The sequence below is a fragment of the Cupressus sempervirens genome, chromosome 3 (genome assembly GCF_028749045.1).
Source record: "Cupressus sempervirens isolate cs-2001-9-10 chromosome 3, ASM2874904v1, whole genome shotgun sequence".
NCBI classification, from domain to species: Eukaryota; Viridiplantae; Streptophyta; class Pinopsida; order Cupressales; family Cupressaceae; genus Cupressus; species Cupressus sempervirens.
This window is the reverse complement of record NC_143120.1, coordinates 491,259,581-491,279,776: the sequence shown is the minus strand read 5'-3', so window position 1 is coordinate 491,279,776 and position 20,196 is coordinate 491,259,581. Positions and strand designations below refer to the sequence as shown.

General features: G+C 33.9%; 1 pseudogene; it reads left to right on the top strand.

Moving 5' to 3' along the window:
• Positions 1-19,645, top strand: part of LOC149567322 (uncharacterized) — a 117,069-nt pseudogene extending 97,424 nt beyond the window's left edge.
• Positions 19,646-20,196: the final 551 nt, after the last annotated feature.

The window sequence follows — 20,196 nt, the reverse complement described above, 5'->3', positions numbered from 1 at the left end:
TGTGTTAATGAATGCTATGATGATTATAATAAGTCAATGATATAGTTCTTAAATGAATGAATAAAATATTTGCTTAGATGATAATGGGGAATTTAGAGTGATTATGTGGGGGGGAGACCAAATGAGCTTCCACCTTCACGTGCTTGGCCTTGTTAAGTAGAGAATATGAAAGGATTCTCAAAACCAAGTGAAGCTCAAACTAAACACCAACATATGGGCTCATCATTGAGTGGCTGGAGAACTTCACCATAGTCACTAATGACTATCATTTCTTCCATATTGATTTAGACATGTCTATTATGTTAATTGTTATAGACTCCATATCAATTGCCACTATAGTTTCATAGCATGACTACACTATTAGTTATTATTGCTACATTTCCATAGTGAATCGTAGTCATCTCTTCTATGATAAATATTATCTATTGGTAAATATACTTGTCACTTTGAAACTCTTGACAATGTACCCAATGGAAGTGTGAAAAACTAAATACAACTATAGGATAAACCACTTCATAGTGTGATATTCCTCTGAATTTAGGAGGGGAAACTCCCTTGTATATATTTTAAGAATGAAATAAAAACATATGAACACATTAAAATCTTGGAATACTCTCAAAATCTTCTTTGTATACTAATAATTTGTTTGTCTTATATTTCTATTCCATAGGTATCTAAAGTAATTGAAGCAACACTTAAACTCTTCATTGCATATGAATCAGACACTTTGTTTTCTATCTATGAATGGATACTGTCAATGAACATAGTCAAGTGAAATTGACAATTAATATGTTGGATATCCTTTACTATTTATGTTTCAAAGAAAAATTAAAATATTATACTTGAGTGGACCAAACTAATCAAGATAGTATTAGATGTTAACTATGTCAATCTCTTGGTTTTAGGAAATGTAGAAGGAGGCCCTAGTTCAATATGCAATCTCAATTGATATGCAAAGGACATTAGGTGGAGCTAAAAAGCACATGTTTGCATTTTTATACAGGTCATTAATGTAAATGTGTTGATTTTTTTTAGCTCCACCTATTGTCCATGCATATGGAATGCTATTGCCCATGTATTTTTGAATTAGAGTGGTTGAATCTTATTTTGGAAGGGAGGGAGAGAAGCCAAAGACATATGCATACTTTAGTTGCTATAGACAAGGATTCTTCACTATTTACATTATAGTTCTATCATTGAGTTCCTTATTTTGACTATTGGTACATTCTATATTTTTATGTTAATAAAAGTAATGTTTTCTTTCCTCTTTTGAAATGTGTCATGCCTTCATTCACTAAATTTGATCTCTTCTAATTGCAACCATATTGGTAACATGTTGATCTTAGTCTTCTTAAAGTTGTTTTGATTAAGTAAAAATAGGTTTTGAAAGAACTCAAAATCTTGTACAAAGAGACAAGTAAGATATATCAATGAAGGATCTTAATAGAACCGTGGAACGCCACTAGAAAAACTAGAGGGATGCACCAAAATTTCCAACAAGAGGGCTAAAAACTAGCCCAAAGAAAAACAAAAGACCATCAAGATTTACATTTTGGTCTAATCTTTTGAGAACATAAAGACTTATCAAATGAAGGTTTGGAAGATTTGACTTTTTTTCCTTTAATTGATGTCCATCCATCCTCCACCTTTTTAGTAGCCATATTCTAATCCAAAGATAAACTTGAAGAACTAGGGTAGACCACAAGATTATTCAAATGGGGGAAAGGGGTAGCACCACTATTAACCCCCAAAACCCTCGTAGAAGAAACATGGGCCTCAATACCCACAAATGAACACCAACAACAGTGTTCTGGATAGAGTCGGCAGCAAAAGAAGGGAAAACATCAACATTTTGAAACAAAGTTTCCTTAGAGACAACATTTGTATCATCAAAGATAGAAGTAGAAGCATCTGCCAAAGAAAGATCATTCTGAGATGAGCTATCCACCCCATCCCCTTCCTTGGAAACTTTCTAAATGGTATGGCGGTGGTCCAAAACCCCCAAACACCAAGAAGGTGATTTCTTCGATCTAACCTTATTAGAGGAACACCACATAGTGATATGGTTGATCTTATGACATTTTTTGCACCTGAAGTAAATACCCTCATAATCAAGATTCTGGGTCCAAGAACCATTTAGAGAAGCCAAAGTAATCTATTTAGGGAGACCGTTGGAAACATTAATCTCCACAAGAATGCAAGAATATGTCATCTTATACACATTATTAGACTCTAAATAAACCAATTTGAAATTCCCTATGGCCTACCCCACAACCTCCAAGACTAAATCTAGTCAAAAGTGAAAGGGAAGATTCAATAATCTTACCCATAAAGGTATCTTATTAAAGGATTTAGTAGCCAGATCAAAACCTTGATACCAAGGTTTGGCCATCAGGGGAAACCTCTCCTCCCAAGAGAAACAATGACACATAATGGTTTTCCTATCTGCAATATTTGCAAATTTCATAATAAAAAAGCCCCTTGCCATAGGGTAAATTTGAACTAAACCCAATATGAATGGTTTCCAATGTTTGGAAATCTAAGCATGTAAATCTAGAAGAGAGGGCCAAAAACCCCTAAAATGAAAAATATCTATAGTAGAAGAGTAATCCTCCACATATTTAGAAATCTCATCAATAGTTTCTAAATCTAGATTAATCACAATGGGGATACTTATAGAGACAAGCACATCCAAAAAGAGTCCCCTCCCCCAACCAAAGTAGGACCAAAAAGGCCTACCTCAAAAGAAGCAACATCTACATAGATATTACAAATATCCCCATAGCAACCCAAGACCCAAAGAAGGTCATCTAAGATATCCCACAAGAACCACCAAGAGATGCAGTAGAATGGGTAGAGATCCTCTCATGAGGACAATGAGTAGTTGCAACAATAGAAATAGGAGGAGGATGGGTGGGTGCATCCACATTTTGAAAATCATGAGTGGGAGCAGCAGGATCAGCGTGAGCATGAGAAATGAAGACATCTATCATTAAGGGGAGTCTTATTAAAGTTGTTGTTAAAAAACTATAGATCATAATATGCATATAGCACACTCACTAATGCAACAAAATTAGAACATATCTTGAAACTTTTCAATATCTTTTGTTATAGTAATTGATCATTGTTTTGTTGTATTTGGTTGTAAGGTACCGATCAGTAAAACTAAATAAGAAATTAAGGTTGTAGAGTAAAGAAAAAATCTCTTCATCATTATAGGGTAATTCTAGGTAAGAGATAAATCTATTTATGGTTTGAATCAAGAAAGAAAGTATCAATGATAATATCTTTTTAAGGTTCCTACATAATGTTGTTTTGTTACATGTTTGGTGTTGAATGAGGGACATTATGTACTTGTACCTATGTTTCTTATGAATTTCTCATTTTGTAAATAATTTCTATATTTCTAAACCATATCCCAACCATTCTCTTTTTAAAACCTATATCTCTCTAGTGTTTAGCATACAAAGGTAATTGGTATCTTGCATTTAGAACCTTTATTTGCTTTTCATAGTCATCATTTTAGCCTAAAAAAATACAAAAACATAGTTTGCATATCTTAGGGATAGTTATTTTCTAAATTAGAAGGAGAATTATTCATAGGTCATTCCTTTAGGGTCCATTTGGTTTGTGGAATCTTTTCACTTCAAACTAATTGCACTTGCTATGTTCTTCAAAAAGCTAGTAGAATCCAAAGAATCAAGTATTTTCAATGGTGGTAAATTGATGTGAAGTATAAGTGGTCATTACACACAATGTTTAAATAAGGATAAGTTCTCAACTATTTGTAAGATACAACTTCTCACATCATCTACCCTTACCAATGTCACTATTCAAATATCAACTCCTTAAACATCAAGCACTCAAACTTTGACCAGTCCATCAACTGTTGATCATATTACAAGGTCCAACTTCTAATCTCAATCACATTTTTTTATCACACTCTCATCATGATATATCTTGTCCTTCCGTATATCCACACCCTTGGGCTGTTCAAACACACTATTTTCCATCCTTAATGCCTATTGACAACTACCATCATTATTATCTTGTAGACAATAATATGTAACTTTCCCTCTCTCCCATCTAACCCACATTACATATTTTTACTATCAATCCTTGGATGAATCCTTGACCCTTCAATTATTAACTCTCTTTAGGCCTAAGTATGCTACTTGTGACATACCCTTGGCCTTGAACTAATATCTAATTCTAAACCCCCAATAACATCCTTAACTTTGTCAAACTTATGACAGTCAACTAAACATGTGGAACACTCACCTATCAAATTAGAAAATGAATTCCCCCACTCTTAATCAATAAGGACACTTAATCCCCATATACCAATAATTCCCTTACCTTGGATCACCAAAAAAATATGATTCTTACACTCCTAATGCTTCTAGCATGACAATCACCAATTATACTTGTAAGATAATCACTTAAACTATCTCTTTGTGTCTCTGACCCATAATGCATTGAGACATTCTTGATATTCTTTCATGGCTCTTCCCACACCCTTTATAAACATCCAAGTCATAAAATATAGCTTCTCAAGAAAAATTACCTTATTAATATCTTGCTTGGACAATCTTTGTCAACCTTTATACCTTTAATGGTTTTAACCTTGTCACTGACTTCCAAATCTTTCTGTTGCTTGGATAGACTACAAACTCACCTTTCTTCATCCCTCACAAGCCTTCATGGAAATATATTCTATTAGCCATGTGGAAAAGCCCTATTTCATTTACTATCACTATTTAATCCATCTACCTATGACTAATAATAGTCACTTTCTACCATCATTTTACAAGATAAAGATTTTGTTACAAAATATTAGGTTTTCACTATTATTTTTAGATGTAGTTGGTATAGAACTAGTAAATCTCTGCAAGGAGATTTCTTGCCAATGTACCCATTCTTCCTTTGGCACTTATTTGAGGTGTAGGAGGTTTTTTCAGATTCAAGAAATTTGAATGACTGCAACAATGTGGTTATATTACTATATAATGGTGATAACAAAAAAATAGTGACAATATGGACAAAATCCACAATATAGTTCTCTACAATAGTTGGATATTAGATTTATCACACCTAAAAAATATTAAAAGTGTGGGAACAACATTTTTTATTGATATGATTAGGCATCTAAATATTGAATTCAAAATTTCTTGTCTTTATCAAGTCTTCTATATGAGGGAAAATGATCTACTAATTAAATTGTGAACTTAGTGATTCAAAATTTTTATAGAATTGAGGTTATTAATTGGGCAATGTTAGAGTGAGTATACTTGGAAAACCTAGGAGAGTAGTGTAGATGCATCACAAACCCTAGAAATGGATATGGTAGTACTAGGATCATGGGGTACCATTCTTTACATTTTTAGAAACATCTTCAACATTAATATATAAAATGTAGTGATGAAAATGATTTCTTCAAATTAACATGGACTTTTGTTCTAAAATTGCCAACTAGTTCAATGTGTAAGCCAAGTGTAAGGGGAAAGTTAACTTGGGATCATACCTTTATAAGTTGGGGAAGAGAACATGATGTCACGATGTGGATGTTTCTAATGATTTTTTATAAGTAACTAAGGATATCATCAAAGTTTCAATAATTATTTGTCAATTTATTGATGCTAGTTGCCATCAATGACATGACAATGTCGTCAAAATCTCATAGGATTTCAAAAAAAAATTGTCAATGTTTTGATGAAGTCTATCGTTGATGGCATGGAAATCTTGTTGATAACCACTCCCAATCATCAAAGTTTTGATGTCTACTAGTTATGGTTTGATGCCACCTCTTGATAGAGATTGGGCTCATTTTTGATGGGGTTGTTCATCGATAAATAGATGACCCTAGATTTCATCAAAATTTTAATGAAATTATAGTGACGAATTTTTTTGACCATTGGCAGTTAAAAACTTGACCAACCCTCATCAAAAGATAGGTCCAAATTTACTAGTGCACCCCCAAATCCCCACTTGGAGCCTAGCCCGACCCCTAACCCTATTGAGGAATTATGGAGTATGTATAGTACTTCCCTGGTCAATCACCATGAACTAACAAATCTCTTTTTAAAGATAATCTTATGGCTAAAGGCAATTTCCTTTCATTTATTACAGTCATTTTCAAGGAGTACTTGGTGGATAATAGTCTTGATGATCTCATAGGACTATTGAAGAGAGGGAAGGTGGAAGATAATCTCCTATAATTATAGAAGTGTACTAGAATATTATGTTAACTTGACATTTTTATTTTTCCAATGTTGATTTTAATTGATCCATATTATTCATTGTGATAGCAAGGAGGGTCTTAAAGTTCTTGTTGAGTAGAATGAAAATAAAATATATGATGTGAAGTTGAAGGAGCTAAAGGCTTTCCTTAATGACACTGGTTTCTAAAAATAGTGACATTGAAGATGTGATAAAAAATGTTAAACCACACCATACAGAAAATTTGCTTTACATTGAAATTGTGTGTCTCTTATGGGATGCTTGTATGGATTATTTATAGTGGAATGACAAGAATCAATAGAAAAATGAAAATTTGGCCTTGTGTCAGGTTAGTAATTATCAACCACTCATTATTATACCCCATTCTGTTAGCTCTTTTCTTCCTTCAATAAAAAATATTAAACCTAAGATAGGGATGACATTATGTGAAAATGCAAGCTTCTTGGTGATAAACAATAAAAAATAATTCCAAGTAACAAAGTATAACCATCATTAATCAAGTGTGTTTAATTAAAATGTCATTCATTTGCATCAAGGGTTACATCGCATTATGAGTGAGAAGAACTACTTGAAATAGGATGTTGATGCTTGCCAATGAATGTTAGTATCAGTGTGTTGCCCAATTTTTAGTTAGTCTCATTTTGCTTTAGGTTGAACTCAAGTAAATGTGTCAATGTTGAGTTAATTTCTAGAGTGATCCTAATACGACCTCTCTTTTCATCATCCCCTTTCAAGCTAACCTATGTGGGAAATCATGCAAGCATTACTTTGGTCAAGGGCTAGGTGATTTAGGGTTTGGTGGGTTAGTTATAAATGTTTCCTTGATGCAAAGGTTTGCGAAATCCAATGATTCATCATCTAAATATTCATAAGGATTTTGAAGACCAAGATATGTAGTGGTTTTCATTTCAATGGAAGATACCGTATGTGACCAAGCTCCAAATACAAGGAAACTAGTTGTTTTAGTAGAAAACCAAGTTAAAATCCTTAGATATATAGAAATATAAAGGCAAGAAAACATGCATCATTGATCTCTCACATGAATAGTCTAGATGCGATCTTGATAGCTACATAGGGGGTTGGAAAATTCAATCAAAAAAAGGAACACATGTCATTGGTTAGTTTAAAGTTCATGTCCTTAAGTATTTTAAGTTATGATGATGCAGGGGATAACCACTATAGTTAGATCAAAAGTTTTCGCAACCTCACAAGTAATTAAAGTTAATCTCTAGTTAAGGTAGTGAAGAAGCAAAAGCTAAAGATCATATCATTGTTGTAAATTAAAAGTAAAGTAAGGTTAGGGGTGTGAAGGAGCAAAAACATGTATTCACACCATCGTAGGGTTAAATGATGAGTTAGAGTTTTAAGTTGTGAGCTTGTGAATGAGGTAATAGTTAAACTCAAAATGATTATTGCAGCATCATAGATGTTAAAGATGAATTTCAAATTTAAGTTATGATGTAGCAAAGAGAATAAAATGGTAGTCAAAGGTGGTAAAGTAGTCTTCCATGGAGTCATTATAGCATTGCAAGGTGTTAATGTTAACTCTCAAAGAAGGTTGCGAAGGTGCAAAAAGGGTAACTACAACAGTATGATTACAAAACATCACTACTTTGCAAGTAGTTAAAGTTAACCTGAGGTCAAAGTTGTGAAGATGAGATAGCCATGATCACATCCCTACAAATTTAAAATTTAGGGATTCAAAGTTTTGATGGAGTGAAATAGTCAACTCTAAATGGTTTTCACATTATTGTAGGTTAAAAGACATTCAAGACATTTCAAGTTCCAAAGTGGCGATAAAGAGACAAAACAAAAAAAGTTAATAGATTTCACCATCATACAGTTAATCCATGAGCAAAGATTTCAAGTTGCAAAACTATGAAGATGATTTGACAGTTAAAGAAATAAGGTATCATACCATCACAAAGCTTATCCGTAACTTAAAACTTAAGGTTGCAAAGCTACGAAATAAAATAGCAATTAGTCATCACATCATTACATGGGTCAAAAGTATTATATGATGGACAATTGTGAAGAAGAAACAAGGATTAAGATGAAAGGGTTGTCATTCTTAAATCATGATTGTTGATAGGAGATCGATGACAAAAATTCAAATTTGATGTGACTATTAGGATATGAAATATAAGTTTTGGCGCCAACACAAGATTTTTAAAGGAACACGAAGGGTCATCATAGGACCAAGGATTCAGATCAAGAGAGGTATTAATAGATTAATCTACCTACAAATTTAGGATTTTATTCCTAAATTTCTTAAGTTAAACATTTGTAATAATATGAATATTGGATTCCTAGTGACAAATGGGTTTAACAAAAAAACTATAAATGTAATTTATGATGATAATGTAAAGGTCCAAAAATTTGATAATGGGAGTTGGTAATTCCATTTATATTGATTTGAATATCATGTGTGCTGTTCCAATCATATGTTAGATTATATTTGCATTGAGGGCTTTAAAATAATTATATTTGGTACTATAATTTTCTCTTGGATTCCATTCCATTATGGTGATTGCAACATAGGTAATTCCATTTACCTTCCATGTGTGGTTCTTTTTTTTCACCTCCCTATTATATCTACATCATTAGAATCAGTAGTCATGGTTATAGAAGTTGAAATAGTTGCTAATTAGAAGTTAGATGTTAGAGCTTTAAGATAACTTATAAAAAAAATTCCATTGGTGGTTGTGAGTTATCCAAATCCAATTTTGCTTGAATTGTTTGTGTCTACAAGCAATTTGGTTAGTAGTCTCTTTTGCTCTTAGGTCAAGAGCTTATCCTTTAAAATCATGATAAATAAAGACATCAATTCATTGTATATCATTTAAAACTAAAGGGAGTTGTACCTTATAATTCATAGGGTAGTGATATAACACATACACTAATCCATTCATTGGTGACATCCTTTTGTTTCTCCAAACATTAGGCACAAAAAAGAGCCAGGTTATAAAACCTATCAAGATAACAAATTGTTAATCAACAGTTTTTGGCAACTCCATTATGGAGAATTTAAAATGAAAGAGCTTTGAAGAATTTCTCTTCATAATTAGTTTGCAATCTAATTTCTTATATATTTTGAGTTGCAAGATAGATCTTGTGGAGGTGAGGTGTTTTCCATAAGAACCTAATACTAGTTGAATAGCTTCAACCTGCTAGAAAAGGAGAAGCTAACTCAGAGTTGAAGACTGGTAAAGTTTCCTTGATCACTAGGCTTAAGGTAAACTCAAAACACCATTTTCTAAGTAGTTGATTCATCCTAGATCCCAAGTATATCAGGAGTACCTAGGAAAGAGGAATGATTGATCTAATATATGAGGAACTCAAGAAGGCCAACTTTCCTATTCTAGAAGATATTTTTAGAAAGGGAAGAGTGCTTAAAAGGGAATACATGGCTAAGAAACTAAAAAATAATCACTTGCTTGCAGTTATTTCTACTAGAACAATGAGAAGTCAATCATCTTCATGTCCTATTGCCAAAAATTCTATTCCTTTTATATTTGATTCTTTGTTGTTATATGGTGTAACACTCCCTGTTTAAGTCACTTTCTAAACAAATCATATCATTATAGTAGTAGCTATGGTAGCCCCTTGGGGAAATAAAATTGGTTCTCTCAACCTTGGAGCTCATAATGACTTACCAAGAGCATTAAGAAAAAATTTCCAAAGATTTAATGGTGATGGTACAATATCTACAGATGAACACCTAAGTGCTTTTCATAAAGCATGTGGTGTGGTGAATCCTCAACATGAAGATGTGGTAGTCTGGACGTTTGTGGATACTCTTGTAGATAATGTTGCTAATTGGTTCCAAGATTTACCTGCATGGTGCATCACATATTGGAATGACATGAAGAAAAGGTTTGAAGAACATTATAAAAGTATAGAAAATGTACAAGCATTGTTGCTACAATTGGCACAAATAAAGAAAGAACCATCTATTTCTATGCGAGATTTTAATGCAAGGTTTAACAAACTCATCAAGAGAATACCTAATGCAAGTGCACCAATAGAAGATAATAAGATTACCTTCTACATAATCTCTATGCCTCCTAATTTGGGATATCAAATTAGGAGAGAAAATGTGGTAAATTTACAAGCTACCCAAATGTTAGTTGTGGAGATGGAAGATGACATGATAGCATCTAGTAAGAGGAAAAGAGAACTTCAATCTAGAACCATAGGTAATGCAACTAGCACTTCAAATAATACATAGGTCATGTTCCATAACTTTTCTAATGAGGTTATTTAATTGAAGAAATAAATTAATAGGTCTATTCATTTTTTTCACCAACCTTATCAAGAAGGTTCTAGACATCCAAATGGAGGTAAGACTTTGCAAATACCACCTTCTCAACAAAGGTTAGCAATTGAACCTGCTCCAAAGAGATAGAACATGTGTGCTTTCTACTTAAGGGAAGATCATGATGGGGATACATGTGTTGACATGATCAACTATAAGGATATGGTGGACAATAAAGAACAAATAGTGAAATATCTAGAAAGTGAAGATGATCATACTCCTTTTGGTGACTCTAAAAACTTTTATCTAGAGTATGAATCAGATCCAAAAATTGGAGGGAACTATTTTAAAACTCTAGATGAACCTCAATTGATAGTCATGATAAGGGGTCAAAAGAATAAGAATCAAACCTCCAATTTAGTTCATGCCAAAATTTATGCACCATTAAACAAAGCAGCTAGAAATAGTGGTGCGGTACCTTTGACTTCACAAAAGGAACACAAAGGTAAGTTATCTAATTCCTTTGATATAATAAAATATTGTGAAGAGGTGAGAATTCAGATATCTCCATTAGATTATTTGAAGTTTAACCCTGATCAACTCCAAAGACTTTTTGAGCACTATAGTAATAAAGATGGAGGTCATGATAGTATGAATGCTAATGTTGATCATCACAACAAAGCTAGCACTAGTGGAACCTCTCTAGTTGATGAAGTTCTTGCACTACCTAAGTTGTTTCAAGAAGAAGAGTCTATTTTCTTAGATGCTTATCCCAATAAAAAACCAAATCATTTTTACATTTCTTTGTTTATTAATGGAAATAGGCTGATTAATTGCACCATAGACTCAGGGACTTCTGATAATGTGATGCCTTCCTCTGTAGCTAAAGCTCTAGGCCTAACCGTGACTAAAAATTTTGGTCATTGTTACTCAATGGATGCAAAATAAGTACCCCTTCTTGGACAAATAAAGGATGCTCAAGTTGCTCTAGCTTCCTATCATTTTAGAAGGTTAAAACTCACTGTCCTAGTGGTAGACATCCCTGCAAGTTATGGAATGCTCCTAAGTAGAAGTTTTTGCAAGGACATGGGAGGAGAGATAAAATTAGATTGGTCCTATGCTATCATCCCAATTGGGAACAAAAGGGAGAAACTAGAACCAAAAGAAAAGGAAAAGTTCATTGTCCTAAAATCAGATGATCCTAGGTCTCAAATCTTATATCTAGAAATGAAGTTTGGTAACTATATGTTATTTTCTAATACACTTGATATTCAAGAAGAATTAGAGTAGACTAGTGGTGAACAATTATGAACTTTAGAATTTGATGGCAGTTGTGCCAATGCTAGTTTAGGTGCAGGAGTGGTTTTGACATCACCTAGTAGAGAAACAACTTGTTTGACATACAAGTTAGATATCCATAATACCAACAATACTGTAGAGTATGAATCCCTTCTCCTTGGCATAATTACAACAAAAAAAAGGGTTTAAGATACTCAAAGCTCAAGGAGATGCAAAATTAGACCTAAGGCAAGTGAATAACCAATATGCATAAAGAACCAAATATTGAAAAACTACTATAATAGGGTGTGGGATGAGATTGAAAGTTTGGATGCTTTCTCAATTATAACAATGCCAGGGGAATTGAATTCAAGAGCTAATTCTTTAGCAGTCTTTGCATCTTTGCTCCTACCACATCTTAACTTCAAAGATCAAATCTATAAAGTGGAAGTTCTATTGAAGGCCAATGTTCCTAATAGTGAAGATTCTTGGTAGGTGTTTGATGATGAAAAACACATACAACAATTCACTAAAGGGGAAAAACTTCTTGCAGGCTTATGTTTTGAAGGAAGCAATAATTCAAGTGGTGATCCATTGATAGATGGGAAAAGGATACCAGAGCCAAATTTGATCCAATTGAAAGGCAACAAGATCCCATCTCATCTCATTTCTTTGGAAAAGCTTTTTGATATACATGATGCATACATTAAGAGAGAAAGAGATAAGAAAGGAAAAACTTGTGGTGAGTATGATGGAATAAATATAGGAACAAAAATTAGTCCAAAATGATAAATATAGGGAAGTGTTGCACAAAAAAGGAGAGGGTAGAAATCAAGAAATTACTCATTGAATATCAAGATGTATTTTCTTGGAGTTGTGAAGATCTTAAAAAATTCATGTTTGGGAAATTCAAACATGAAATCCCCCTTAAACCAAGAGCAACACTATTCATACAAAAACAAAGGAGCAACAACCCTATGACTAAAGGAGCATTCTTTGAGGAGATTGATAAAATGTTGAAGGCTAGGATTGTATATCCTATTCATCACTCTACTTGGGTAGCTAACAGTGTGCTAGTGAGGAAGAAAAATGGAGAGATAAGGATTTGTGTGGATTTTAGAAATCTAAATCAAGGTTCTCTTAAAGATAATTTTGCACTCCCCAACATGGATCATCTCTTGCACATTGTTGTAGGGTCAAAGATGATGTCCATGTTAGATGAATTTTTAGGGTATAATCAAATTCAAGTAGATGAAGTGTAGTGCCTACCCCTAGTTTACATTTTTGTTATCATTGCCAAACTCTTTTAGGCTAGTTTATGCTTGACGATTAGTAGCATTATCTTTCAGATTATCATATATTGTTTCATATTTAGTTGATTTTATGATTATACTAATTGGTACTATTTAATTCATGTATGCATGATGATGGTTATTATAGTGATTTTAGTTATTTGATGATGATTAGTTAGATGGATTTTTATATGTATTTTCTTATAGATACTTACCCCATATTGCATGTGTATGGTGTGAGTGTATATTTTCTCTACGTATGATGTTTCTAATGTGGTTAAGGAAGGGAGTTGTAGTCACCTACTAGTTAGGATCTACATAATGCACCACTTCCTACCATTGCCTGTTTAGTTTAGTATATATGTGTTTGTACATGTGTGGATTTTATGTAGATTACAGGTACCGGGTATTGACTTCCCTAAATTACCAAGATGAGTGTATCCTATACCATTATCTTAATGGTAAGAGAGGGGAGAAAAATTCTTCAAGTCCAAATCCTAAACCTTTAAGCCAGTTGTCCTAGAAAATTAGGATAAGTATTTGAGATGATTACCTTTTGAATGTGTCTTATGACATAAATTCATGATTATAAGCCTTTAGTTTGATCTTGTATGTGGTATTTTATGATGGGTTTTCGTATTTTGTCTTATAGGTTTTTTGTGATTTTTCTATTAATTAAGTCAAATTAAAAGATTAAATTAATAATTTAATTTAATGGAAAATTATTATAATATTTTTAATATTTAATTATATTTAATTAATTGAGAAATTAATAAAATAAAAAGAATTAAATTCAAGGATAAAATTATAGTTTAATGTTAGAGCGTAATAATATTTATTTAATTTAGTAATAATATATTTAGGAGATCATTTTAAAATAAATGCTAAATATTATTATTACTTGAGTTGATAAATATTTTATCAATTAAATGCTTTGAAAATTAATTAAAGAGTGAAAAATATATTAATTTATTAAAGAGTTTTACAATTGCGTAAAGTATGCATGAGATTAAAATGTGATAAATTAATTAAAAGAAAAGGTAAGTAAATTTAAATAAAGATATTTTATATTGCAATAAGTGTGCATGATAAAAGAAAAGAAAAGTTAATAAAGAGTTAAAAAGTTATAAGCAAGGAGTCCTCTCGGATGATTGCACAATTAGTGCCCCAAATTTAGGAGAGAACTCCTTATCAGCAATTGAGGGTTCATTTTTGGAAAACTGGAGAATTCTGGAGAAGGAATTTTTCATAGAAGGTTTTGAGAGAAAAGATTTCTCTCACAATCTTTTGGATACTTGTGAATTGTAGCATCAGAACTAGGTAGATTCTTGTGTTTTGTTCACCCAGTTAATTATGTTTTCAAAATATTTATGTCTTCTTTATGACTGTGAATTGTTTATCCAAGTTTCTTTGTGATGAATCTTTCAATATTTCAATTTGAAATTACAGGTATGCATATTGATTTCTTTTGTATATGTGAGGATTAAAAGATTAGTGAAACCCTCGTTCTATAGATTTAAGAATTATTAATTTAATTGGGAAGGGATTGAGAAGAAATATAAATTTGACTGGTTTTCTATGTTTGCCCTATCAGGGTATTGCTAGAATTGTTATAAATAAATAAATATATATATATATATATATATATAATAAAAAGTGGGAATGGTTTTTTGTTTATAAAAATTATTATAAAACAAAATTTAAAAAAAATGTTTGGAAAACTTGTAAAATTTTAGGTTAATTCTTTGGGATCCCTTGCCAGGTGTTACATCTAGTATCAGAGCCTGAGTTTCTACATTGGGAGCTCTGGGCATATTGGAACATCACTAGTTGTTAACTAGTTGAACTAAAAAAAAATTTAAACTGTTATGTATATCTATTTCTAGTTGAACTGAAACAAAACTTAAACTTTTAGCTGTATATTTTCAAACATGAACACTTAGACTTCAAAACTAAAATATACTTAAACCTAAAATAGACAAAACTGAAAATTGAATATACTATTTTCAAAACATGTGTTCTTTATCTATGCTTTATAGTAGTATGTTTTATGGTTATTACAACACCTTGTATCTTGGATACTATTGTAGGATGGTATCTGAGACAAGATCTTCTATTAGAGGTTGTAACCTAGGCTATGGTAGAGGTCGTGTACAAGGCATAAACATTAGTGTACATGAGTTTGTCAATGAAGGTCCTAATCAGGAAGAGGATAGGGGAGATCATGTCAGTGAGCAGCAAGAAGAGAATCATAGAGAGCAGCAGGCTGGCTCTAAGGAAGTTGACCTGAAGCAAATAATGAAGACCATAATTAATTGCCTACCTCTTATTTATGGTTAGGATGGAGCACATCAGGTAGGACAAGAGCATATACCTAGGTCTAGGAGTCCTCAGAGGGATCGATAGAGATCCATTGTAGCTACTCAGATGAAGGACCTTTAGAGGTCCAAGGTCAAGCCTTTTAATGGGTATGGTTTAAGGTTATGTAGCCAAGCAATGGTTTATTTCTCTTGACAGGGTTTTTGCTATTTAGGAATTTGACACTAATGTCAAAGTAAGGTTTTGTATTACTAACTAGGAACTATTTGGAGCCACTTGGTGGACTATTAAAGAGAAGAAGTTGGGCATAAACATGAACAATGTCATAGGGGAGTTATTTCTGGAAAACTTTCATAAGTGATTCCTACCAGAGGAATGGAACCAACATAGAGCAGATGAATTCCACAACTTGAGACAATTCACTATGACCATAGTAGAGTATGAGTGCAAGTTCTATGAGCTCATGCCCTATTCAAGAATTAGTGATAACCTAACACAATTGGCACAACATTTCATCAGAGGCTTGAACAATCGTCTAGTTGGGGGTGTCAAGGTATTTAAAACTAAAACCCTCAAAGATTTGGTACATTGAGCCATTCTTGTAGAGTAGAGTGTCAACCTAGCATATGGGGGTTTTGTGGGAGCACCTATAGTATCAGGATCAAAGGGTAACCACAACTCAGGTGGGAATAAGAAACCTCCTTTTCCTAAGGGTAATCAGAACCAATAGCAACCTCAACAACATAGCAAAAAAAGGGAACATACTCTCAAGCATAGAGTGGTGGTGGTGGTTCTAACTCTAAGAACTATCACAACACACAACACAATGGGTGAAATCAAAACACTCATCTTACGTAGAGCAACTAGTCTTTTGCAAGTAGGGATAGCCATCAACAGTCGAGTGCACCTCCAATAGGGAGGGGATCTGGCATAGGCACAAGATGTTATTCTTGTGGGTAGATTGGACACATTAAAACCCACTATCCATAATGTGTATCTTAGTATTCAAGTTCTAGGCTAGTAGCATGTAAGCCCACAGTCAGAGATGTAGGTAGAGCTCACAGGGTATTTGTAGTGGTGGATCACTGTTAGGTAGACCATCAGGGGACTGTAGTCGAGACTACGAGAGCTATTCGAGGTAAACCTCTCTATGTATTGTTTGATTTAGGTACCACAGATTTTTATTTCACCATCATTAGTTGCTAAGTGCAAGCTAGAAGTAGTTAAGAAAGATTTGGTTTGGCAGGTGGAACTAGCCTTAGGTGCTAGGGTTTCCACAGATTCTATAGTTTAGAAGTGTGAACTAAGCTTAGGAGTGTTTGTGACATCAGTTGACCTTTGAGTTATTCCTCTTGGCTCTTACGATGTGGTCATAGGTATGGATTGGCTCGGCTCTCATAGAGCTAGTATAGACTGCACGAAAAAGACCATCCTATGTTAGGATGATCATGGGAAGGATGTGGAGATTGTGGTTATACAGAGGCCTATATCTCTATGGATGATATCTTCTATGCAATTGAAGTGGAACTTTTGTAAGGAATGTTAGGTATTTTCTATTATGGCAAGTGAGCTAGAAGAAGAAGACCCTTTGAGGAAGACTATAGACCACCTTATTCTACTGTAATATGCAAATGTCTTTCCTAGTGAGATTCTAGGCATGCCCCAAAAGAGAGATATTGATTTAAGCATTGATCTCATTCCAGGAGTGGAGCCTATTTCTAGAGCTCCTTAACTTATGACCACTCAGGAATTGAGTGAGTTGTGCCTACAACTTGAGGACCTTCTAGCCAAAGGTAGTATCCAATCAAGTGTATCACCATGGGGAGCTCTAGTTCTCTTTGTGAAGAAGAAGGATGGTTCATTGTGCCTTTGTATTGATTATAGACTGCTGAACAAGGTAACAATAAAGAACAAGTATCCTTTACCAAGGATCAATAATTTATTTGATTAGATTAAGGGAGCTACAATATTCTCCAAGATTGATCTTAAGTAAAGATACCATTAACTTCACATTTAGGATGCTAATATTCATCAGACCACCTTCTAAACTTGCTATGGGAACTACAAGTACATAGTAGTCCCTTTTGGGCTAACAAACACTCCATCACTTTTCATGTGTTTGATGAATGGAGCATTTCATTCCTATCTTGATAGATTTTGACTCGTGTTCCTAGATGATATATTGATATATTCTAGATCCTAGAAGGAGCATGAGGTACATTTGCATTTGGTTTTGTAGTATTTGAGAGATAATCAACTTTATGCTGACTCGACAAAGTGTAATTTCTTTCAAATAGAGATGCAGTACTTAGGGCACATCATATCAGGTGAGGGTATCTCTGTAGACCCTGCAAAGATTTAGGCAATGGTAGATTGGCCCACACCCACTACCATGTCAAAAATTCATATTTTCATGGGTCTAGCTAGTTATTATCGTAGATTCATCCAAAACTTCTTCAGAGGAAAGGAAAGAAGTTTTTATGAATGGAGAAATGTGAGGAACCATTTCAGAAGCTCAAGGAGCTTTTGACCAATGCACCTATCTTATCAGTACCTGATCCAACAGGTGACTTCATGGTGTGTACAGATGCTTCCCTTGAGGGGATTGGAGCAATTTTGATGTAGGATGGATGGGTGATAGCATATGAATTACACAAACTCAAGGATCACAAGTTGAATTATCCTATGCATGATCTTGAGTTAGTTGTGGTAGTTCATACATTAGTGAGATGGAGACACTTCTTTTTGGGACATAGATTTGAACTTCATAGTGATCATTGTAGTCTATAGTACATATTCACGCAACCTAATCTGAATGTTAGGAAAAGGTGTTGGATTGAGTTTCTTTGTGAGTATGACTTCGAGGTGAAGTATATTCAGGGGAAGGAGAATGTGGTAGCTGATTTTTTGAGTCACAAGAGACATGTGACATTATCTATGACTCTTAGTGTGGATTTGAGGAGCTAGATACTTCAGGCACTCCCTACAAATTTTTGGTGTTAGGATGTGAGCAAAGAGATAGATTCAAGGAGACTATTGGAGAGCAGGTTTTAAGATTATGTCTTAGAGTCAAATGGCCTTTTGTGACATTTAGGAAGGATCTTTATACTGCTATTGGATGAGCTTTGTACATTGATCATATTAGAGGCTCATCATGCACCTTACTTGGCACATCCTAGTGTCAAGGAGATGCATGTAGATTTGTGATGCCTATTCTATTGGATAGGGATGAAGCATGATATCACTAATTTTGTGGCTAGGTTTCTTGAGTGTCAGAGAGTCAAAGCAGAGCACCAACACCCAATAGGGCTTTTATGGCCAAATATCATTCCTTCATGGAAGTGGGACATCATCTCCGTGGACTTCATAGTAGGATTACCTATGACTACTTGTTGACATGATGCTATCATGGTCACCATTGATTGGTTGACTAAGGTGGAACATTTTTAACTAATGAGGTTATCCTGTAGTACAACTTCTATAGCTAATGTCTTCATGAATGATATCATGAGACTACATGGAATTCCCTGGAAGATCATTTTGGATAGGGATCCTATATTCATTTTTGCATTTTGGACATCATTGCAACATGAGCTTAGAGCACAATTGAACTTTAACTCAGCTTATCACCCATAGACAAATGGGTAGACTAAGAAAGTGAATTAGGTTCTAGAGGATATGTTGAGGATGTATATGATGGATAGACAAACTCTATGGGAGGACTATCTTTACCTAGTGGGGTTTTCTTATAACAACGAATATCACAATTCTATTGGCATGGCACCTTTTCAGGCTTTGTATGGTCATCCTTGTCATAAACCTTTGAGTTGGGACAGTCTTGAGGATCACATCTTGTTGGGTTTTGAGATGCTTTGAGATATGGAGCAACAAGTAGTGTGCATCCATGAGCATGTGTCTATAGCATAGGATAGATAAAAAAAGTATGCCAATGCTCATAGGATAGATAAGCAATTTTTTGTGGGAGAGAAAGTGTTCTTGAGAGTGCATCCACAAAAGAGTCCAATCTATTGTAGAAAGGAGTCGAAGCTAGCACCTCGCTTTGTGGGACCATTTGAGATTCTTGAGAGGATAGGTCTAATTGCCTACCATCTTGCTTTACCACCCTCGTGTTTATGATGTTTTCCATGTTTCTATACTTAGGTAGTATATTTCTAATGTCGTACATGTTCTTGATTGGAATGTGTTGCAGGTAGAGGATGGGAAACTGGCTTTAGAGCCAATTTGCATTCTGGAGTAGTGAGAGTTGACCCTCAAGGGTCAAACCATAGAATAGGTAAGGGTCCAATGGGACCCTATTGATGAGTCATCAACTACATGGGAAGATGCATCTGGCTTATAGGATTTATATCCCTATTTTTTTATAGGCTTCTAGGAGTAAGCCTAAGTCTAGGGGGGTGGATGTAGTGCCTACCCCTAGTTTACATTTTTGTTATCATTTTAGAACTCTTTTAGGCCAGTTTATGCTTGATGATTAGTAGCATTATCTTTCAGATTATTAGATATTGTTTAATATTCAGTTGATTTTATGATGAGACTACATGGTACTATTCACTTCATGTATGCATGATGATGATAATTACAGTGATTTCAGTTATTTGATGATGATTAGTTAGATGGATTTTTATATGTGTTTTCTTATAGATACTTACCCTATACAGCATGTGTATGGTGTGCATGTATATTTTCTTTATGTATGATGTTTCTAAAGTGGTTAAGGAAGGGAGTTGTAGTCACTTGCTAGTTAGAATCTACACAATGCACCACTTCCTACCATTACATATTTAGTTT